General features: G+C 41.1%; 1 protein-coding gene and 1 long non-coding RNA gene across 6 annotated transcripts in view; one reads left to right on the top strand and one right to left on the bottom strand.

Annotated features, from left to right (window-relative positions):
- Nucleotides 1–25,283, bottom strand: part of WDR7 (WD repeat domain 7) — a 352,886-nt gene that overhangs the window by 16,833 nt on the left and 310,770 nt on the right. The gene's annotated exons all lie outside the window — the stretch shown is intronic.
- Nucleotides 5,332–19,707, top strand: LOC112444183 (uncharacterized). Its single transcript, XR_003032423.2, has 3 exons — nt 5,332–5,774; nt 10,296–10,436; nt 19,548–19,707. It is a non-coding gene; the product is annotated as an uncharacterized lncRNA (long non-coding RNA).

Genomic DNA, 25,283 nt, shown 5'->3' with positions numbered 1-25,283 from the left:
CAGCTGGAATTTGAGGGGTGACCGCAAGGCCCGCTGAGCTGTGTGTCCCCAGGGGGCTGCGCATGGTCTCTGAAATTCCTACAAATACAACTGTGCCTTTGGTTGAGGCATTTTCCCTGGCCTGTGCCCTGGCAGAGAGCAAACAGGACCAACTTGCTCTCATGAGGTACTGGTACATGCGCAGCAGAGGCCCCGAGCTCAGGGTGAGAACGCATGATGCGTCCCTCTGTGTACAGAGGCAGGAAGCAGCTGGAGACGGGCCAGATATACAGGGAAGTGGGCGCTGAGGAAGTGAGGATAAGCTCCAAAAAGGAGAGGTAACAGCAAAGACCTACAAATGCACACATTTTCCCAGCGTGCGTGCTTAGTTGCTGGGTCGTGTCCGGCTGTTTGGGACCCCATGGACTGCAGCCCGCCAGGCTCCTCTGTCCGTGGGATTCTCCAGGCAAGAATATTGGAGTAGGTTTCCATGCCCTCCTCCAAGGGATCTTCCCGACCCAGGGAGGGAACCCAGGGCTCCCGCACTGCAGGCGGAGGGGAAGCCCTAATGGTCCCTTAGTGCTAACAAACAACAGGCACTTCCCTGGGGGTCCTGGTGGTGAAGACGCCACACTCCCACCAGAGGAGGCATGGGTTCCATCCCTGGTCGGGGAACTAAGATCCCCACATGCTGCAAGGCTTGGCCAAAATATAAAAACAAATAAACACACAACCACCAAAACCAAACAATGCTAAGTGAGATTCAGGGCGTGCTTGTGCCTGACACACCCACCAAACCATCTCTTCCCGGCCGCAGGCACAGTCAGGAAAGGGTGGGTGAGGAAGCTGGAGCAGGGCTTGCTCTGCATGCCTTTCTGACACCCCAGCACAGGCTGCTGACTTCAGGGCTGATTGGCAGGGAGAGACAGGGTCCGGGGACACAGAGACATCGCGCTGATGGATGGCTTTGTTTGTTAGGCCAGGGAAAGGTTCGTCAAAAAAGGGGCCATTTCCAAAGAGTTGAAAAGTTAAGAATTAATTACGTTCAAGAAATAAAACTCCCTCTTTGTTCTCTCCGAAGCAACCAATTTGTGAAAACTGTGTTAGGTACTTAACGTTCACCTGCTCCAGGAAACAAACGATTTAGGCAGAAGATAATATATTTTCAGAAAGTCTCATCTACAGCCAATTAGAAGGCTGGAGGAAAATTTAATCTCCACTGTGAACTGAGCCTTCTGCCGCCTTTTGGTGGGTGGGATCTTACGGCCGAAAGACGTGGTCAACGACACTGAGAGGCCACCCATTCTTTTCTGTAGGTGGACAGGGCTGCCTTAAAGCAGGTCGGATGAAAATTCATTTTCTTTTCAAATCTCTCAAGAAGATTCCAAACCCTCCCCTGAAGGCCCTTTTCTGTGTTTAATGGTGTGTGCCATCAGAAAAGTTTTCCTTTTTCAAATCTAAATCCAGAATGCTGTAGTGTGAGCCTGATTCCTCGGTTCCAGCCTCAGAAGAGATGAAGAATAGCTGGTCACCAAGCATGTGTCGGTTTTTTTTTTTTTCCTTGCAGCAAGGCATGCGGGGTCTTAGCTCCTCGACCAAGGATCAAACCCACACCTGCTGCAATGGAAGCCTGGAGTCTCAGTCACTGGGCCACCAGGGAAGTCCGTGATCACCAGTCTTAGCCTGGTAACTTTTCATAAACTTGAATGCTGTTACTGCAACGTGCTCCGTTTTTCCTTATTTATTTTTTATTTTTAGGATTAAAAAATTTAGTGACTATAATATAACCTTTGCCTTTCAGAGCTCATCTCCCAACTATTAGAATAATTTCTGTAGATTTTCTTTAAACTTTCTCCAAGCTTTCAAATCATGATCTCGTCGAGCTGGATGGTATTGTAAAGGTCAACCAGGTCCTCAAAATGTGGGACTACAAAACCGGACCGGGGGCTGGAACCGGGCAACTGGCTGTCATCAGAGTTGCTCATCACACCACCCAGGAGGCCAAGACTGTGCTTAATTTTACCACAAAACTGCAACTGGCTCCAAAAGCTGGTAAAATTGTTGGCACGCAGGTGCCTGATGCCCACAGCCCTCACACATGTGGGGAGAGGCAGGGTCCCTGAGCCCACGGCAACCGTGGTAGACGAAGGAAAACGAGGGGCCCGGCTCGCTCTCAGTGGGGACACAAAATACAGAACCCAGAAGAACCGACCAGGATGAAAGCGGATGGGAAGCGCGCTCCGAACGCACGCTGGCGCTGGAGGAAGCCCGGGGGCTCTTGCTGGCTGAAAGCGGATGGAAGCGCGCTCCGAACGCACGCTGGCGCTGGGGAAGCCCGGCAGCTCTTGCTGGCTGTCTTCTCTGCTGCAGTGTAAGCTCGTTCACCTAGATGCGGCCCTTGGCGGTTCTACAGTGATTTTGAACAGAGATTTGAGGGTTGAAAATGGGCTGTTTATCTCTATAATTTGTTTTCTTGATGGAGGGCTGAGCCGATGCTGTATTTTTTTTTTTTTTCACATTATGCCAACTGTGTATTAAGAGAGTCAAGCCACTGTGGCGATCTTCAATCCAACGGGTACCGGAACGATTCAATGAATTACTTTCTGTCGCTATCTAATTGAAAAGAATATACATCCAGAGCAAAAGAAAAGCAGGTTTGGTATCATTTTAGCATCTTAATGGAAAATAGATCTAAGGAGAAACATAATAAAAGTCTGCTATCTTAAGTTTTCTTATAAAATGAAATGCCTCAAGTAAACAGACTCTGTTCCCTAAAAATAGCTGCAGCATTTACTGCACATTTTCGGTTGCTGAAAGCTACTTCAGTGTCACTTGGGGACAGACTGACAGACACTGACAAGTTAAAGGCATTTTGACATCTACACACTGGTAATCCTTAAGACATGGGCGGTAGTTTGTGAAACTTCTTTGTGGATGATTATAACCAACGTGTATGTGCACAGCACACCTTTCCAGGAATAGTGAGGCTCAATGACGCTCAAGATCGCTTCACTACTGTAATTTAGGCATGAGTAAGAATTTCAGAATTTTAGGGTATTGAGGCTGACGTTTTCACTCATATCAACTGTACATTATCAAAATTAAATTTAAAAAGGCAGATCTACAAATGAACAAATAAAGTGGCCATTAAAGTCAACAGTTGTTTTCCAATCTTAAAATATCGTAGCCATCATAACAGCAATCTCTATAAAAAAATATGTACTGGTTTTCGGGGGTTATTCCGTTCTGTTCAACTGAGGAACTTTTTCAGATTCAAATAAATTTTCTGTCAGCCTCATTGTTTATGTCTGACTCTTTCTTCCTCTTTTTTTGCTACAGATAATCAGGAGGTGACCACATGTGCACCTGCGCACGAATACACATCCCTCTTCTGGTTTAATAGAGCAAATATTTTCAGGATAAAGTTACTTAAAAACACCAACTTAGATTATAATAATTGATACGTCCTTTCTTTATGTGCTAGAACGATCAATTTTATAGAAATATCCTTTGAAAATTATGTTTGCCAAAAATCCCCAACATCATAAGCTTGCAATTATTTTGTGCCCTGATCGCCACTTCTTGGCTAATAAATGACGGTGGTACATTTGGACTGTGCGTGAGGCTCTCAAGCTCAGTAACAATGAGAGAATAAAGAAGTACAGACATGATTCCAACCGTAACACATTTCCTTATATGTTAACATTTTAGTCATATTTAAAGATTATTTATGGATCCTCACACACTGAGTGCCTATATGATTTAGATAAATGTGCTTCAGGTTCAAATAAAAGGGATAGTAGATGAATGAATTTTATTAACTATTCACAGTGCTGGTATGAAATAATTATGAGACATTTATTAAAGTATAACTTTCTGTAGCTTTTAAAATACACAAATATTTTCTATAGATCTCACACCCAAAGCTAAATATTTTTGATCATACTTTTAATATACTTCTATTCAAATATACACTACAAGACTTAAAATGAACAAACTTTTGCCTTTTTATTCTCAGACTATGAAAATTCTGTTAAAAAAAAAGAAATTCTGTTGTTAAATATTAAAAGGATTCCTGAGAAATTAGGCCAGCATAAAACAGCTATGTACATTTTCAAAGAAGACAGAGGAGAGTATATTGTTAAAGGTAATACTATGCCACAAAACTAAATTCCAATAGCTTCCATTTAGAGTTCCTTGCAGGACTTCAGGCCCTTCCACAGCAGCCTTCAGTAGACACGCGTCCACAGGAACCGGTGGGACAGCAATCGCATCACAGAGGAAACGCCCATCCAGATGGACCTCAGCATTTCCGTGGGTTCTGATTTGGGTCAAGGTGAACACAGATGGTTTTGGCTAGAGCTTCACGACAAGGCTTCATGCGCCTGCCCTCTTGGCTCTCTCTGGCCTGGTACAGGGCATGCTGACACAAAACATCTTACGCAGAATGCACTAATATGGGATTTATTTTTCAAAATCACATTTCACAAGAACCTAATATTTTCATCATTCCAAAAAGAGAAATGACTTGAAAGTGTTAAAGAAACCTAAAGTATTAAATACGTTTCTAAAATTCATACATGTATCAACCAGTATGTTATTCTATCTTTTGGCTCATACTTGCTTCCGAGATTGAGAGTATATACACTAATACACAATACAGATTCAGGGATTTTATACTTTTATGGGTGGTTTTTATCCTTCTTTAACTTATTAAAACAGAAAATCAGATTGCTGCTGCTAAGTCACTTCAGTCATGTCCGACTCTGTGTGACCCCATAGATGGCAACCCATCAGGCTCCCCCGTCCCTGGGATTCTCCAGGCAAGAACACTGGAGTGGGTTGCCATTTCCTTCTCCAATGCATGAAAGTGAAAAGTGAAAGTGAAGTCGCTCAGTCGTGTCCGACTCTTAGTGACCCCATGGACTGCAGCCTACCAGGCTCCTCCGTCCATGGGATTTTCCAGGCAAGAGTACTGGAGTGGGGTGCCATTGCCCTCTCAGAAAATCAGATTAGCCTGGAACATAACCTAATTAATTAGGTTATTAATTAATTACAAGGTCTATTTCTTTGTTAAGTCAAGAAACCCAAAATTAGAACACTATAAAATCATCCTTCTATCTTTGATGTATCATTCCATATTTGCAATATTAAAATAGTAATAAAACAATACAATAATATATGTAGGACTTTTTTTTTTTTCACAGAGCAATTAACATTTGAAAATATTCCCCAGCAGTTACTAAGGTCAAATAACACTGATACTACTTGTTAGTCCTGACTTATTCTGAGACTACCTCATGTTTACCTAATGGATTAAAGTTGATCCTTGTTGGTTTTAGAGGTCAGCAAAATCTTCTGAGACACAATTTGCTTATTTGTAAAAATAAGGATGATATCTGTTTTTCCCAACTCATGGGATTTAATATTCTTAGGAGAAATGTACAATAACAGGTTTAAAATGTTTATCAAGAGCTTATTATGTTCTAGGACCTGTGTTAGATATCAGTAGAAAGATGAGATATGACCCCTGTCCATGAACTGAGGAGGAGAGGAGGACAGGCCGACAGTAAGCAACCAGTATGTACTACGAGAACTGGCATGCCGGAATGTGTGTACGGTGGCATGGAGACAGAGGAATAAGCAGCAGTTTCCATTCAGGGGTCGGAGGTGTCAGAACAAAGTGCAGTGAGGTGCTGGTGGAGAGGTCTTTAACGGAGCAGCCGGCCTGCAGGACAAGACTCGACGCCAGCAGGCAGGTGACTGTGGTCAGACTTGGGAGAGTGCAGACGCAGGTGAGGGCCAGGAAACGCTGGGCACCCTGTGTCCCCCTGCCAGCGGAACCGTGAGAGGCCAGAGGGACACAGGGAGAGGGCTTTGGAGATGAGGGAAGAAGCCACCTGTGGCCAGGTGATAAACCACCTGTTGCTTGTGCTAAGAACTTGACTTGGTTTACAGCTCCAAACTCCACAAGGAGTTTCCCCAAGTTTTTAAATAAGGGAATAGTCAGATCAGACCAGTTTTAGGAAAACTCTGGCAGAGAGAAGGGAGAGAAATTAGGAGACAAGGAATGGTTGGCAGGCAAATACAGCAGGTAAGTTAGGAGTTGAATGAAGATCGGGATGCGGGCAGGAAGAGAGGTCCGACTGGATGGGCGGTGATGCTGTTTCCTGGACAGGGAGGCGTAAGAGAAAGAAAGCACTCTAACAGGACTTAGTGGGGACGGAAGGGGTCCGTGGGATGTCATCTGGGGGAAATGAGCTGAGTTTGGGACACGTAGGTATTAATGTGGAGGACTTGAGTAAGTAGTTAGAAATATGTCAGAAAATTAGAAAGAAAAATGTGGAACTCAGGACAAGATATACGGAAAGGAGAGACAGATTTGGGAGTTGTTAGCACACAGACACACGTTGAAGACACAGATTCTACACTTGGCACTGTTCCTGGCACATGCCAGTCTCTCCATGAGTATCTGTTAAATGCTTGAGCGTAAGGGGCTGAGATAACCCATGAAAAGCAGACAGAGTGAAAAGATGTGGTTGAAATGACAGAGGACACTGCCACTTAAGGGGTGGGCAGAAAAGAAAGGGCTGGTTTATTAAATTACAATTTGTAGACTTGAAATCTCAAAGTTTTAGGCTAATATTTTTAAATGAAAGCCTTCAAAGTTGTCCGCAGCATACAAGTCACTTTTTAGGCAGAGAATTTTGTGATGACTCACTGCAGTTAATACTTAACAAAACTGCTTTGAAGTTTGGTAATATCTTATCTTTTAAATAATCACCCTTTATCAAGTAGTAATTATTTAACTCAGATCAGGAAATAACTTATTAAAAAGGCAAGTTGCTAGGATCAAAAGCATATATTTGAATTAGAATTGAACTTCTAATTCCAAATGACCAATACTAATTAACTGATAACACTGACAGTCCCATTTCTGTAATTTTAACTTTGCTTAAATTTCATCAGTTATCCACAAATATTGATATTTTAGAAAGGTCATTATATAATAGGGCTAATAGACTTCTTTGAATATAATTACGTTAAAAAAGATATACTATTTAAGGGAAAGACAAAAGGGATTTTAAAGTGGAACTTGTTACGTCTTTGCATATGTGAGTGTATGCAAATATATACACATACGTATTTGGTTACTCACTTTGATATACAGATCCTTTTAAAAAATGAAAGGAGAAATATTTTAATCAAGCTAATGATTTATAAAGACTCATATTAATGATCACAGCCACCAATTTTGTTCTGATAGAACTTTCACTGATTTACTGGATTCATAAACTAGAATCAATACAAGATATATCAGACAATTTACCACTGATGATAGGGCTTCCCAGGTGATGCTAGTGGTAAAGAATCTGCCTGCCAATGAAGAGTCACGGGTTTGATCCCTGGGTTGGGAAGATCTCCTGGAGGAAGAAAATGGCAACCCACTCCAGTACTCTTGCCTGAAAAATTCCACAGACAAGAGGAGCCTGGTGGGCTACAGTCCATGAGGTTGCAAAGATCTGTGGGGTCACAGAGAGTTGGATGCTACTGAGCACATAGAGTCATACAACACGTATTTAGGCAAGCGTTCCCTATAGTTAGGCCAAAGAGAATTCACTTACATGAAAAGGAAAATGAATTAAATATCCTCTTGCTGAGAATAAGCTCTACAGGAATATTCATTTGATACCCCTAGAGTGGGAGATATGCTGCTTGAAACCTTTTATATCTTTAATGCAATAACACTGCCTAATGATAAGGCAAACTAAAAGGCCAATTCATTATAAAATCCAATATTTGGACCATGAAACTCTTTAGCACTTAATAAGCAATTAATATTTGTCAATGAAAAAATGTTGTGGTAACACAAGGTGAAAATCAATACCACTAGCCCACTTGTTGCCCTCTCCAGCACTGACAAGCTACCCACATCACTACAGTCCTTAAGGGAAACAACTGTTTTGATGGTTTAATTTATGCTCTTCACAAGCAAACATGAATCCTCTGAAGCTCTAACTCAGAACGCACTTTGTTACTAATCTGCTTATAATTGCTATTACGTATGTAATGCACAGATGTGTGCCTTGAAATAACATTCTATGCCTTATAACAGATACTATTAAAAGCATACTTAATAGTATACACACTAATTTTATCCACTGAGCAAAACTGAGCAAAGCATATAAACCTCCAGAAAAAGCCTTCCATTTAATACAATACTTTCTTTTTAAGAGTAAATATATAAAGAAGGCAGTTTGGACACGTGTCTGAAGGCTTAATAGATTATATATATAAACTCTGCAAAAATGGTTTTTAACAGGTGTATGATTTTTATTTTGGGTGGTTTCTTTCTTTCTTTTTTTTTTTTTTAAAGAGTAACACACAAAAAAAGGAAATGAAGAATTACCTATAACCTCACCACTCTTTTTTAAGTACCTGTTATACAACTGAAACCCTACCCAACTATTTTTCACTAATCAGGTCCCATGCCTCAGAAGAACTACCAAGGGCCCTTTGGGATACATCCTTCCAGACTTTCTATTAGCTTGTCTTTGACATCATAACGTTTATCAGCTTTTCTTTTCTTAGTATGAAACATTTGCTATCCCTCTACATTATTTTTTATAAAGATATCTGTTCAGAGACGAGACTTGTTGGATCATTTTAAATGCTAAAATAGTGCCCCACGTGACAAGTGTATGCCCACCCCCCAACTTACTCCTGTTTGTTTTTTTTTTAAAAAAGAGAGAAACACTATTTAACACATGTAATTCCTTCTATAGCTTGGAAAAGACAAAGACTCACCAATCATTTTTGTAAAACAATAAAATAAATACAAGACAGGTGTGCTCTTTGAAAGCGGAAGTTTCTTTCAGAAAGCAATACTATGGCTGAAGAAACATTTAAAAAACAGTATTTTGAGAGTTGGACCATAAAGAAGGCTGAGTGTCAAAGTATTGATGCTTTTGAATTGTGGTGCTAGAGAAGACTCCTGAAAGGCCCTTGGACAGCAAGGAGATCAAACTATCAATCTTAAAGGAAATCAACCCTGAATATTCATTGGATGGACTCATGCTGAAGCTGAAGCTCAGTACTTTGGCCTCCTGATGCAAAGAGCCACCCTGGAAAAGACCCTACTGCTGTGAAAGATTGAGGGCTGGAGGAGAAGGGGACGACAGAGGATGAGATGGTTGGATGGCATCGTGGACTCAATGGAAATGAGTTTGGGCAAACTCCAGGAGATGGTGAAGGACAGGGAGGCCTGGCATGCAGCAGTCCATGGGGTCACAAAGAGTCAGACTTGACTTAGCGACTGAACAACAACACTTTTATGGTGAATGCTTCATTTAACAGTCAATTGAGATAGATATTGAGATATGGCATTGTAGAATAAGACTGCACTAAAAATCGTAGGTTTTAAACTTCTCATTATTCAGGAGTCAGAGTTTGAAACTGCTTTAGCACTAACTTACCCTCACTACAGAGCAAACAACCGGTGAGCCTGAGAAAACTTACAACCGCCTTCACAGCGAAGGTTTGAGTTAACAAAGAACAGGAAGGCCCATTTCTGGATCTTTGGAAAGTTTAAAATTTCATGAGAATTCTGATTCACACTTCCACTTTTACATATGAAAAAGTCAGAGTCCAAAGTCAGTCAACGGTACACGTGAGGTGAGAATAAATTGATACTGTGAGAATTTCTTTGCATTTTAAATTCCTGAGATTAATTTTGCATTAAAATATAAGAAATAATAAATGATTCTATTTGTAGTTTGTACATTCAAGACCAGCTGTGTCATTCCATGTTACTCCACATGCAATCTAGACACTTTTTCATTTTTAATGATCACACTCTGGGAGAAACTTTTACATGTAGGCTGTTGCAGTATTTCCAAAAAGGTAGTCATCAAATAACAGGTTTGGAATTCTGTTGTTTAGAACTCAGAACACAATTATCTATAGAAACAATGCCACAAATAACAGATTTCTAGGCCAGCTCCAAAAGTCTATAGAATTCTTACTGTTGCAGAATTTGTAGGGCCAGTTCAATCTCCTAAGCACTATTTATAACAGTTTCTCTGAGAAAAAGCATTTCAAGGTGCAAGTCAGACACCAGGAACCTACTTATCTACTGTATATACCAGACTCCTATACGTTCTAATATCTTTACACATATAGAGGGCATATGTACGTAAAGCCCAGCAGGAATATATGTGGGATGTCAGGGAAGAGTATGAGGTTACCTGTCTTAAACCCCTGGACACTGGACCCCCCCAGAGTTGACACTCCTTCTCCTGCCCCTCTACATACAGGCTCTGTGGTATTGCTAATGGTGACCTTCAAGGGACTAATGCCAACACGTGCCTCCCAGGACTGCTGCTCCCAGGACCACTGTTCCCATGGCAGGCCACTGCCGACCCATGCCTCTGCAGGAGACCCTTAAACACTCAAAGGTGGGTCTGACTGAGTGTCCTGTGAGCTCACTGCTCCTTCCCCCTGGTTCCCGGTGGGCTCAAAGGCTTTGTCTGTGCTAAGAGTCGAGGGGTTTGGTTGGGAGTCACGTTCCAGTAGAACTTAAGCTATGAGATTATAGTAAGAAACCGTGGAGGTTTTTTGGGCAGCGATCACGAGTGGTTATGTGGTGGTGGTGATGCTGGTGCTGGTAGTGGTGATGCGGGGGGTGAGTGTGTTGTGTGTGTTTATGTGTATGCTGGGGTGAAGTAGGGGACAACAAGTGTTCCATGCAGAGTGTAATATAATCACAAGACTGAAAGAAAGAGAGTGTACGTTGTAAGAAAAACTAAAAAGTCCTCAGAATGATTAGGACTTAACAGTAGAAGGGATGGCGTGGAGAAAGATAAAAATGGATGGAGAATTAGGCTGAAGACAGACCATGAAGAGCCCTGGGATTTTCAGTGAATATATACTAACTGTGAACACATACTGTTAGAGGGACGTTTACACCCAGCAATAATATTTAAAAAAATATTTACTAGAAGACATTGTGGGATCCAAACCATCACTGTTTACATACAATTGACTTTTACAAATATAATTGTTTATAGATTCATATATAAACCTTTTTCCAGTAGTCATGGATGGATGTAAGAGTTGGACTATAAAGAAACATGAGCACCAAAGAATTGATGCTTTTGAACTGTGGTGTTGGAGAAGACTCTTGAGAGTCTCTTGGACTGCAAGGAGATCCAACCAGTCCATCCTAAAGGAAGTCAGTTCTGAATATTCACTGGAAGGACTGATGCTGAAGCTGAAGCTCCAATACTTTGGCCACCTGATGCAAAGAACTGACTCACTGGGAAAGACCCTGATGCTGGCAAAGATTGAAGGCAGGAGGAGAAGGGGACAACAGAGGATTAGATGGTTGGATGGCATCACCGACTCAATGGACATGAGTTTGAGCAAGCTCTGGGAGTTGGTGATGGACAGGGAGGCCTGGCGTGTTGCAGTCCATGGGGTCACAAAGAGTCGGACGTGACTGAGTGACTGTACTGAACTGAATAAACCTTTAGATATTAGATTCATATCTAAACAATTCATCTCTAAACTTAGATTCATATAAGATTCATAACTAAAATGACCATGGTTTTGGTCACTTTATATTTAGATAAGTATGGTTTAGTTTTGGGGAAAAAATGGTAAATAACTTGATCATTTTCTCCCAGAATAATATCAGAATACTTATTTAAGTGTAACTAACATGTTCAACAAAGGTCCGTCTAGTCAAGGCTATGGTTTTTCCAGTGGTCACGTATGGATGCGAGAGTTGGACTGTGAAGAAGGCTGAGCGCCGAAGAATTGATGCTTTTGAACTGTGGTGTTGGAGAAGACTCTTGAGAGTCCCTTGGACTGCAAGGAGATCCAACCAGTCCATTCTAAAGGAGATCAGCCCTGGGTGTTCTTTGGAAGGACTGATGTTGAAGATGAAACTCCAGTACTTTGGCCACCTCATGCGAAGAGTTGACTCGTTGGAAAAGACTCTGATGCTGGAAGGGATTGGGGGTAGGAGGAGAAGGGGACGACAGAGGATGAGATGGCTGGATGGCATCACCAACTCAATGGACGTGAGTTTGAGTGAACTCCGGGAGTTGGTGATGGACAGGGAGGCCTGGTGTGCTGCGATTCATGGGGTTGCAAAGAGGCGGACACGACTGAGCGACTGATCTGAACTGAACTGAACATGTTCAAAAAGTTAGTGAAAACATTTTCTTGGGATTTGGGTGAACCTAAAAGTAAACTTTTCAGTATTTTTAACATAAAGTCTATTTCAAACAAATGGTACAGGTCTTAAGATAAAAGATATTGTGTTTTGGACTTCCTAGAGCATAAATTCTTTAAAATTAAAAAAAAAAAACTGTAGGACCATAAAACAAAGAACATTTAATTACTGAGATTTGTCCACATTCAAGTTTAGCCTCTGTGAACACTACAATAAATCTATACAAATATACTTTACCATGTCATGAATTTATATTTCCCTTGATCGCTTTTGATTTCAGTTTTGAACAAAAGTAAGATAAAACCACCACAGAAGTGTAAAGATGTCGAATTTATCTAACTGCTGTATAAAATTAATGACTGATTTTTTTTTTAAGTAAAGCATCTTTTCACTGATTATTAGAACTGCTTAGAATGTGAACTGCATGATTTTTCATGGCTGCACACTCAAGGACAACAGAGAATGACCTTGAACAGCAGTGTATAAAAATACATTTATCACTGAAATGGCATGCTGGCTGCCAGTCAATATATGCCTCTCATTTGTTAGGAGGTTCTCCTGCTGTGATTCCCTCATTACAATTTGCTTTTACTTCCTGGGCAAATGACAACTAGAAAATGAGGCAGCTTCTTTCTTGACCAAACTTAATCCAGAAAAAATGAGATGACAGCTGCAGCCACTCAAGTGTTACAGGACATTTTACACGTGTTTGTAGAGGCCCGATTATATATTCTAAATATTACATCACTGGGTGTGACAGCCGGCACATTATCTCACTATCCTAGTCTCCTTCGTTTGTGGGAAGAAGGGTTTCAGAAACAGGATACTTTTTAGTTACGAAATAATTTCTTGTATCCCATCTGATCTTTTTCTAATCAAATAATCTGAGGTGCAGAATGCAGATAAACACTCAATTTAGAGACAGGCTGGAGAAAACATTCTAAGATACTCTGAAGAGAATTATTCAGCTACAGTTGTCAGCTGAAGGGAGTAACTAACTCCTGTCTTGCGCTTCTATGACAGTCTCAGTGTACAGCTTACATTTTTCTAGGAAGCAAAAAAAGGTAGATTCACTTAGATAATTTACTTGTACTAGAAATATATGTGTGAAGAAAATTATAGTACAGTCACATATAGTTTTAAGTTACGTTTATTTTTTCATATAAGGATTTTCTGACCCACTGATTTCTAGTCACGTTTTGAGACACCTCAGGGCACAGTACCTTATTACAAGAGATGTGGAATTACCACAAAATGCTGAAAACAAAAACAACCTTTCCTTTAAATTAAAAAGTACAGATGCTAGAAAGCACCCTGGGAAGGGGAAGACAAAGGAAATAAAAACTCCAATGACTAGTAATAAGGTACACAGAATAAACTAAAAAAAAAGACTTAAAATAATTATTCGTTTGGTTTTAGTTTTCCTCTACTTAGTGCGGCCAAACAGTTTCTGTTCTGGTAGATGGGCCCAGTTTTCTAGTTGGAGTATGCATTTGGGACTCTGTTGAGAAGTTTACAGTCAGAGATTAGCAAAGAAACAGACTAAAAATATAGGTAGGTGGATGAACAAGAACGTGACGCTAAGTGAAATCATTCAGACACATACACTAAAAACACATACCGATTAATTCTACTTATGTGAAATTCTCGATGAGGCAAAACTACAGTGACAGGAAGAATCAGGGGTCGCCAGGGTGTGAGGACTGACTGCAAAGGGGTAGAAGAAGTTTCGGAGGGTGACAAGATTGTTCACACTGGCTAACACCCATCCAACTGTGCCCTGACAGTGGGTGAGTTTACTACATGTAAATTACACCTTGTTAAATCAGGTACCAATACGGACACAGAGGAAAACAGATACAGTAGCAAAGAGGGGGTGGCGTAAGAACTGGTGCTTTCGTCACTATTGCCCGGAAGCGCTGAGAAATGCACACAGCTAATTCCTTAGCGTATGGGGTTTGGCTGCTCCCCAGAAGCCATCCTCCAGTTCTTCAATGGTCTCAAAGGGCGGCACAGCCACAGTTGCTCCTGGGGAAAGTTAACTACAACTAAGGACAGAGATGGTATGGACCTAACAGAAGCAGCAGATATCAAGAAGAGGTGGCAAGAATACACAGAAGAACTACACAAAAAAGATCTTCATGACCCAGATAACCACGATGGTATGATCAGTCACCTAGAACCAGACATCCTGGAATGTGAAGTCAAGTGGGCCTTAGGAACCATCACTGTGAACAAAGCTGGTGGAGGTGATGGAATTCCACTTGAGTTATTTCAAATCCTGAAAGATGATGCTGTGAAAGTGCTGCACTCAATATCCAGCAAATTTGGAAAACTCAGCAGTGGCCACAGGACTGGAAAAGGTCAGTTTTCATTCCAATCCCAAAGAAAGGCAATGCCAAAGAATGCTCAAACTACCGCACAATTGCACTCATCTCACACGCTAGTAAAGTAATGCTCAAAATTCTCCAAGCCAGGCTTCAGCAATATGTGAATCGTGAACTTCCTGATGTTCAAGCTGGTTTTAGAAAAGGCAGAGGAACCAGAGATCAAATTGCCAACATCAGTTGGATCATCGAAAAAGCAAGAGAGTTCCAGAAAAACATCTACTTCTGCTTTATTGACTATGCCAAAGCCTTTGACTGTGTGGATCACAAAAAACTGTGGGAAATTCTGAAAGAGATGGGAATACCAGACCACCTGACCTGCCTCCTGAGAAATCTGTATGCAGATCAAGAAGCAAGTTAGAACTGGACATGAACAACAGACTGGTTCCAAATTGGGAAAGGAGTACATCAAGGCTGTATATTGTCACCCTGCTTATTTAACTTATATGCAGAGTACATCAGGAGAAATGCTGGTCTGGATGAAACACAAGCTGGAATCAAAAGCTGGGAGAAATATCAATAACTTCTGATATGCAGATGACACCACCTTTATGGCAGAAAGTGAAGAGGAACTAAAGAGCCTCTTGATGAAAGCGAAAGAGGAGAGTGAAAAAGTTGGCTTAAAACTCAACGTTCAGAAAACTAAGATCATGGCATCTGGTCCCATCACTTCATGGCAAATAGCTGGGGAAACAATGGAAACAGTGAGAGACTTTATTTTGGGGGGCTCCAAAATCACGGCAGATGGTGACTGTAGCCATGAAATGTAAAAGATGCTTGCTCTGTGGAAGAAAAGCTATGACCAACCTAGACATCTTTTAAAAAGCAGAGACATTACTTTGCCAACAAAGGTCCATTTAGTCAAAACCATGGTTTTTTCAGTAGTCATGTATGGATATGAGAGTTGGACTATAAAGAAAGCTGAGCACCGAAGAACTGATGCTTTTGAACTGTGGTGTTGGAGAAGGCTCTTCAGAGTCCCTTGGACTGCAAGGAGATCCAACCAGTCCATTCTAGAGGAAATCAGTCCTGAATATTCATTGGAAGGACTGATGCTAAAACTGAAACTCCAATACTTTGGCCACCTTATGTGAAGAATTCAGCCCTTAGAAAAGATCCTGATGCTGGGAAAGATTGAAGGCGGGAGGAAAAGGGGACGACAGAGGATGAGATGGTTGGATGGCATCACCGACTCAATGGAACTGAACTGTTTCTCAATCGGGATACCCTTCCTGTAAATCCGCCGGGAGTGTTCTTTTCCTTGAACTCTTGCTCACCACTCTAGTAGCTTTGTGCATGCCACCAGAAACCATTTCTTCCTTTTTAATATAGTCATACATTTTTGCTCAACTTATAATACTGGCTATTGATTCAGGACTGCTGGACCAAACCGTCTTAACTTCATTGTTTTAAAGTTCTAAATCTAAATTTATATCTATCACTGTCCACAAATACTATGCTAATGCAAAAGGTACAGGATTTAGTAAAGTATTTTTGAAATTCTAGAATCTGCAAATAGAAAATTCCATACATTAAAGATTATATACCATAAAGATGTTAAGACTCATATTTAATAGATAGCATTAGTACTGAAATGGACAATCCAGCTTTTACACGAGGAAAATTTTTGAACATTTTCCAGAAGAGCAATCAAGCTATAAGAAAATAATAAGCCACGCACTTCACATGTGTTTGTCTAAAAGGGCTTTCCACTTCTCTGCAAACTTGTGAGAGTGACACAGTAAAGGAGCTGCTATTTAAGCTAATCGATTTTCAACATACTAATTCTTTTTCAGAAAGGAAGATTACAAAACTACTGAAAACCAAAATGGTTAAGACCTATTAGAAAAACTTAATTTGTCTACAGAATATGGCACTTAAAATAACACCCAATAAAGGGGCATGGAAAACAAGACATTCAACGAAGGGAGAACGACATAAATAATTTAGTATCATCCTTAATACACACCTTCTCCATTAAGAAAAATAAGAAATTAAAGAACACAGGGTCAGTGAAATTAGATTAGAGTAGTATTCATTAAGATTCCTCTTCTTGGCCACTGAATAAATTCTGATTTATGATACGCTTTTAAAAATATGAATGTAATTCTAGTTAATTAAATACAAATACTAATAAATCTCTTTAAAACAACTTTATAAACTGAAGGCTCACACTGCCAGGATCCTGCTTGCTGACAGTCTCCTGGACGTTCCCATACTCTATCTGCTAGTAGTGCTTAGTCGCTCAGTCATGTCCGACTCTGCGGCCCCATGGAGTGTAGCCTGCCAGGCTCCTCTGTCCATGGGATTTCCCAGGCAAGAATACTGGAGTGGGTTGCCATTCCCTTCTCCAGGCGATCTGCCCAACCCAGGGATCGAACCCACATCCCCTGTGTCTCCTGCATTGCAGGTGGATTCTTTCCCCGCTGAGCCACCAAGGACTCCATAAATATTCTGATCCTCCCAATTCCTCATGTGGAGACTATTCCTAAGGAGCAGTGACCTTCAACCAGCTGTACGGCTACTGCAGGCGCAGAGTGCAGAAACTCGCACAGCGAATTCCGAGCCCGCTGACCTGCAGTGGATGCCAGCGGGAGAGAGGCCCGCAGTGGCCAGCGCACAGAGACCACTCTGTTCAGAAAGTGCCGTTGGGAGGGTTTCCGGAGTCCTACTTCTGCCCTACTCGGGAGTTATCTGTAGTTTTCTATTTTTCTTGCCATCTTCCATTCTCTCTTTCTGTGTTGTTGAGTTTATTATATAAGAAGAGAATGCAAAAGCATTAAATTCCCATTAGTCTTGGTTATTTTTCATTGACTGTTTTCTCTACCATAATGTATCTCTATCTCTCCTTGGCTCTCAACACAAAAAAAAACCTTTATTGCTGAGTTTTTTTTTCCCCTTGGCCTACATGTTTTGGAACACTTTTTGTTTTTCCTAATCCTTTTTTCTAGATATTTTTCAAGGACTTACATGCCTCAGACTAACACAGGGGCTGACCTCATGGAGAAAGGTTGAAAAGAGTTCCTACTTCCCTTTCCCATTATTTTAGCCATCTCAGAACAGTGATTTAAAAGAGTCCTGTGGTGAACTCTTTCTTCCCAACTGAGGTTTAATGTATAATCCATTATCATCATTCTATAGATATTATTTCCTAATATTTATTCCTAAAATATTTATATCTATTATCTCAACCTAGTCCATGAATTTAACTTTTCTAAAGTTCTGTATTCAGAAACTTCCTTCCAATCCTAAATTCTTTACCAGGTTTTTTTCTAATATGCTCAACACAAGGATGGATGTTGCAGAATACAGAGTGATTGTGAACTCTGTTATTGCCTATGAACTCTCACATTAAACTAAAGGACTGCACTGTCAGGACTTTTCACTGACATTCTCTGTAAAGTTTATCATATTGTATTTTTTAGTATAAGACTCCATAAATAATCTCATAACTGTGACTTCTTCAGGCAGGAGCCATTCCCACATATTTGAAATCATGGGATAAATTACATACCTTCTTATATGACACATTATTCCTACTGGCACTAGGTTGGGATATTGTTGCTAAAAGCTTATTTTCCTTAGCTATTAAGTGCTATAATATACTATCAAGAACTTGGAATAATCAGGAATAAGACCTGTAGTTTCTCAAATATTCCATATTACTATATTTTTAAAAAGTATTTTCTTATTTTATAAGTAGAATAAGGTCCTTAATTTTTTGTGTGTGTAAACATCATTTAAATTACATTCATGTCCTACAAAAAATAATAATTGGATTAAAAAAGGTGATTTTTTTTTTTGATATGTACAATCTGGTAAATTTTATTTTTTAGTGACTTTTGATGACATTTTGCAGATTTGTCACAGCTATTGTATCATTTGATAATTAACTCACTGACATGGACATCCAAGCTTCAACTCATCATTCCTTAATAGAATTCTATATGGGGGTGGGGTGTGGTTACAAAATCAAAGTGCCTGGTAAAAGGAGGATGAAGTTATGATTAATCCAAAGCCACTAAAGGCCACATTGGTTTCAAGTATGATGAGAATTCAATTCTTTCCCTGTAGACCGTTTTGTCCCACACAAAGTATGCCCCACCTCCATGTTTCAAGAGCGTCTCCTCCAATCTGAATTCATTAAATAGAACCCACTAAACCCTCCAGTCATGCCTACAACCGCAGTGTCAAATACGTGTGCCAAGAGATGGCAGCACTTGGCCTTTGCCCCGTGAGGCAAGCGTCCTGGGAACACGCATGGCTCCCGGGAGACCTCACAGGTCCGAGGGCGGGGAGACACACGAAACCCCGCAATCCTTGGGTCCTCGCTGGGGGCTCTGGATGCCGCACCATCCTTTTCAGAGCCCCGTGCCCTCGGGGTGGTGGCACGCTCCCGTCCACCGTGTGCAGATTCGCTCTGCCCGGTATAGACCTGCTTTGTCTTCACTCTGGTGTCTAAAGCAACACGATGACAAGAAGGGTTTACTTTCTCCTCTGTCCCTCATCCTTACTATAAGGATTATCAGAAAAGAAAAAGGGCTTCTCTAAAGCTAGTGTTAAAGCTGTGTTTTAAAACACAGGCCTTACACATAATCACTATTTCATTTGAGGCCACAGGACTGCACAAAAGGACAGCTGAAGATGGGGAAGGCTGACTGGTTCTTGCTGTAAGCACTGCACATCCTGCTAGCCTCAGCAGCTCTGCCCTCCTCTGTTTATAACCTAAGCCATGGATTCACCTTTCTTCTGAAAAAGCTGGAATCTAGATATCAGCCCAAGTGTCAAAAAATATCCCAAGATGAATTAAATAAGAAATATTAAGAATTAAGTGTATTAAGAATTAAGAATATTAAAAATATTAAGAAATATGAATCAACTAAGAAACGATACAAGTGGAATGCTTTTCAAAGGCTTGATTACATTTGTTTGTTTTTCAGAAGGCACAAATAAGCTCCTCTCGGTTGCCAAGATGTGTGTAAGCTGTCCACACAGAAATGAAACACCCTTTGGACAACTCAGTACAACTTATTTCATTCTGCCAGGAAACACACAGATATATCTATAATAAAACTGCATTGTTAAATTTAACTTCTGGTTCCAGTCACTAATACCCGACCTTACAGATTTAATAGTAAATGCCACCCCCACCTTCTGCCTTGCCCCAACCCATGGGGAAATTCAAAAATGGATGTTGTCTTTTCAGCAAATACTTCGGCTTTGCCTCAGATGTTTACAAGTGTGATAAACATTTATTCTTTTCTATATCTGCCACTACTGTGAGGTTATTGATCAAATCATTCTTGAAAACACTCTGCCAGAGACCATGGAGAAGGATATATGTTGTTTCTGAAAAGTAATTGCTTCCTTCCTTCTGAACAATTCATTGTTTAATCCAGGTCTGTTTTACATCTGATTTTTGTTGAGATCTCATTCAAGTCACAATTTCTTACAAAACACTCAAGCAAATCTGGATTTACATAACATAATTTGCACTAGTATTACACTGCATCACTGAAATGTGATCCTTTCTATTTTAGGTTTAGAAAAGTGCCATTTTAAAGGCTCTTTGCAGGTACTCTTTTATTGAATATCACATGCTCTTTTCTACCTCTCAAGTGAAATATTAAAGAAACTTTAAAAATAAATGTAAATGCTTACATGATATGGCAGGCTAAAAAGAATAAAGAATATTATAATTAAAGAACACCCTGACGCTTGCTGTGAAGCCTCAGAATTTAAGTCCCACTTTGTACTGGTTGGCAAAAGAGAAGGGAGAGATGAGGCAGCTTTCTCTGTGTCCTTCTGAATGTGTGTGTGCTCAGGTGTTCAGTTGTGTCTGACTCTTTGCGACCCCGTGGACTGCAGCCCGCCAGGATTCTCTGTTCATGGGATTCTCCATGCAAGAATACTAGAGTGGGTTGCCATTTTCTCCTCCAGGGGATCTTCCTGACCCTGGGACTGAACCCATGTCTCCTGCACTGCAGGCAGATTCTTTACCACTGAGCCACCGGGGAAGCTCCACTTCTGAATAGTTCTGGGCATTTCTAACTTCCTTGGGAGGCTCTCTTCCCTATGGGACAATTGCCTCAAAATTGAAGGGAAAATAAAATCTTTACCAGGCAATATCTAATTCTGCATGATTTCCCAATCTGCTAAGCAGCCTGCATTTATATATATCTTAGCTTATATTTCCTTGGGTACATCTATTTTTTACAACAACCATACATTTTACATTCCTGAATTAAGAAATTTAATCTATCTGGCAAATTTGGCCTTAAAACCTTTTTACTTTTCTTTTGACAATCGAAGTTTTAAGTATTTTCAGTAATTTGTGAACTATTTTTAAAAAAGCCTATTTTCAAGCCCAAGAATCTAAGAGGAAAAGCCCAGTTTCTTCCCTAAAGTATATACCAAAGAAAAATATAACTCTTCTTTTATTTAGGTTCACCTTGAAAAAAGAAGGAAAAAAGTAGTAACCATAGATAGCCTGGCTACTGGCTCTGCAAGAGCAGAAACAGAGTCTCAGTCAACTTGTATTACCAAAAAGAAAAAAGAAAAAAAAAAAAAAAGGATCCTCAGATGAGTGAACGAGGAGGGGAAGGGATCACAGGCAGCTGTTTATTAAATACTTCTGGACTCACTTTAAAATAGTGGACACACTGATGCTCCCATCCCTTGGACAGTCCTCTCAATTCACTGCTCTATTCTTTGATTTGAAACCATTAAGCCTCAGGCTTCCCTTGGTGGCTCAGTGGTAAAAATCCTGCCAGTGAAGGAGACATGGGTTTGATCCCTGGTCCGGTGCAGCCACAACTGTTGAGCCTGAGCTTTAGAGCCAGGAGCTGCAACTACAGGAGCCCACGGACCCTGGAGCCCGTGCTCCACAACGAGAGAGGCCCAAGCACTGCAAGGAGAGAGAAGCCCCCGATCACCAGTTAGAGAAAAGCCCACTCAGGCATGAAGAGCCAGCAGAGCCAAAAACAAATAAAGTTACATATATAAGAAAAGAAATCATTAAGCCTCAAAAAGTGGCAAGCAGTCCAGCTACCAAAGAGGCATTAATTCCAGACGCCTGTCTTATGGATCCAAGTCTCTCCATGGATGGCTTACTGAACAAAGTATCCCTTCACGGGCAGACTAGGTTCTACCTCCATGATCATGCCCTTGATGATGGTCGGGAGGGGACCCGGAAGTGTGTAGATATTACACACACTCAGGCAGTGGATGCTCTGACTGAATGTGGGGTTTCAGTACAGAGAGGAGATAGGGGTGGTGGGGAGGCGTCAGAAATCGGAGGCATTCAATGGTTCTAGTAGGTCTCATGAACTCTCAAGGGAAAGAACTCTATAACGCTTTCTGGCATAAAAAGACTCCATTTGAGGGGTTTGGAGTGAATTACTGGAGGTGAGGGATGACAGAAGAGTAAATCCCTGAGTTCAGGAAGAACTAGGTGTGATTAGGGACAGACAATTACATGCATCATTGAACGGGAAGCTGGAATTTCATAGGATGACTTATGCTGGGAACATTCTTTGAATCTATGGTAGACCCAGTCCCAGGACAATTCAGCTCTGGCTATCAGTCAGATTTTTTTCCCCAAAGAAATGAACATTTAATCATTTACACTGTGCTTAAAAGAAAAAGTCACTGATTTTACACCCTTCAACTTGTTTTTTTGCCAGGAAATAATCATTTTGAAGAGGAACTCAAAAACTTGAACTATGAGTTCAAGTAAAATGAGCGTTTCTGAGGTAACTGGCAGGATTTCACCAAAGGCCACTTTCTCAAGGTCTTCCTCTATCTTCACTTATCCTATAGCGAGAATTATACACAGATACCAAGGATATGAGTCACTGCCTTCAGAATTTACTGTCCTTAGCATTATACCACTTTTCACTTTCATGCATTGGAGAAGGAAATGGCAACCCACTCCAGTATTCTTGCCTGGAGAATCCCAGGGACGGCGGAGCCTGGTGGGCTGCCGTCTCTGGGGTCGCACAGAGTTGGACATGACTGAAGCGACTTAGCAGCAGCAGCAGCAGCAGCAGCATTATACCAGACTCTGAAAATCCAGAAGTCTGAATTTCAAAAGGAATTGCTTTTATCCCTCATACTCTAGCTTAAATTACTACAACACAGTATTTGATGAGTAACTTAAAAAAAAAACACACACACAAAAACCCAAATCTCCTTACTGGTTTACATTCTAATACTTTTGAGAATTTAATTCATCTAAGTAATGAGCCATTGCTTCCTGACACATTTGTTCAATGAATTAATAAGTTACTAGCTATCTCCTAGGCATTGAACACTGTCTAGCAGATTCTTTACCATCTGAGTCACCAGGGAAGCCCTTAACAGCATACGGTTCACTTTAGTAAAGTCCTCTCTTACAATCCTGAAGCCTAGAACTTTATGCTAGAATGAAGAAAGGCTCTGTTACTATGAGATAGGAAAGATTTAATGTGTGCCAGAGTAGTATGCAATTGGGTTTTATTTTTTAATAATGGTCACTATGGGGTATCCCTGGAGGAGGAGCTGGAAACCCACGCCAGTATTCTTACCTGTAGAACTCCATGGCCAGAGAAGCCTGGAAGGGTAAAAGTCCATGGGGTCACAAAGAGTTGGACACAACTGAGCGAACAGCACAACACAGGCAGTATGGTCCATGGACAGTCTACCAACAGAGGATGTGAAAGTCTTGCTACGTTTTATTTTAAAACCACAGAATCTATTAAATAATGCACTTGCAAAAGTAAATATACTCAGGCAGTGTCATGAGAATTTACAATTAAATTATTCAGGGAAAAGTTTGGGAAGGAAAAACACACACAGAAAGAAAAATAGTCCCAGGACATTATTCCTATTCATAAGAAAATGAAAAGCCATCATCAGTAGTCAAAAATTACAGAATAGTTGAAAAATATGAAGCTCAGGAATGCTACAAGCATAGCGGAAGTCATGGACTTCCAAGGACTTCCATTTACATCCACAGAGCCCACAAACACACATGGTGGTGGTGGTGGTGTAGTCGCTAAGTCGTATCCAACTCTTGCAGCTCTTGAACTGGAGCCTGCCAGGCTCCTCTGTCCCTGGCATTCTCCAGGCAAGAATACTGGAGTGGGTTGCCATTCCTTCTCCAGGGATCTTCCCGACCCAGGGATCGAACCCAGGTCTCCTGCATTACAGGCAGATTCTTTACTGACTGAGCTACACAGTAGTTAAGGGAAGCCCCACAAACACCTGTAGAGTGTAGCAAAAATGCCTTTAAATAGTAATGAATGAGTAATCATATTGGTTCTATTTTTTTTTTTTTTTTTAATCTTTTGGCTGTGCTGAGAGGCATGTAGGATCTTGGTTCCCAGACCAGGGATCAAGCTCACACTCCCTGCGTAGGCAGTGTGGAGTCTTAACCATTGGACTGCCAGAGAAGTCCCACGCTGGTCCCATGGAAACCAACAAAAATGTAAAACAAAGTGACACGCCAGCAAGAAAGAGTCTGTTACCCGAGCAATCGCTATAGAACTGACTAGTGACAGGTTGCTTGCCTGGTCACTACCGACGTGTCCAGTGATCTGAAGGTCATTCTGGGAGGTGACTGATCACTTTACAGGAAAAGACCATTCCTACAAAAGGGTTGCTTACAAATTAGGGGGAAAAGGAAAAATACACAACCCCCCACACCCCCACGTCTTCCCGAGACAGAAGCTCCTTTCGACAGCCTGAACAAAAGGGCTCTGCTAACACACTTAAAATGAAGAATTTACACAATTAAAAGCTGAAGAGGTCTATTCAGGGAGACAGCGGTAGATTAGATGTGTTTCAGCATTTCTTTTGATATGAATTCAATTTTTTAAGAGCCTTTACCCTAGACATGACGTCACACTTTTTACGATAATAAAAATTTAAAATCATAGTATGTGGCTTCATAGAGCAGTCAGCAAGTTTACTGTTTTTCCAGGCAGCCCCATCTCATTACAGCACATGGCATCTTTCCAGAAGAAACCAAAAGAAAAAAGTTAAATTGATTACTAAGTCAACCTTGGCATCCATATGCCAAACTGTTCTTTGATAAGACCTAAGTATTGGGTAGAAACTTGAGAAAAACTGTGTTCTTTTCTGAATTCCAAATTTTTGCTGCTGCTGCTACTGCTAAGTTACTTCAGTCGTGTCCGACTCTGTGCGACCCCGTACATGGTAGCCCACCAGGCTCCTCCGTCCCTGGGATTCCCCAGGCAAGAATACTGGAGTGGGTTGCCATTTCCTTCTCCAATGCACGTGTGCATGCTAAGTCACTTCAGTCGTGTCTGACTCTGTGCGACCCTATGGACACAGCCCTCCAGGCTCCTCTGTCCACAGGATTCTCTAGGCAAGAGTACTGGAGTGGGTTGCCATTTCCTTCTCCAATGCACATATGTATGCATGCTAAGTTGCTTCAGTCGTGTCCAACTCTGTGCGACCCATGGACAGCAGACCATCAGGCTCCTCTGTCCACAGGATTCTCCAGGCAAGAATACTGGAGTGGGTTGCCGTTTAGTTTACAGATATATATCTAAATGATCTGAATATTTCCAAAATAACTCAAGAGGCTTTTCTATTTTCCTTCTTTAGTGTGAGTCACTCAGTTGTGGCCAACCCTTTGCGATCCCATGGACTATAGCCCACCAGGCTCC

The sequence above is a fragment of the Bos taurus genome, chromosome 24, assembly GCF_002263795.3.
Source record: "Bos taurus isolate L1 Dominette 01449 registration number 42190680 breed Hereford chromosome 24, ARS-UCD2.0, whole genome shotgun sequence".
Lineage (NCBI taxonomy): Eukaryota > Metazoa > Chordata > Mammalia > Artiodactyla > Bovidae > Bos > Bos taurus.
This window is presented reverse-complemented; position numbering and strand designations above follow the sequence as displayed.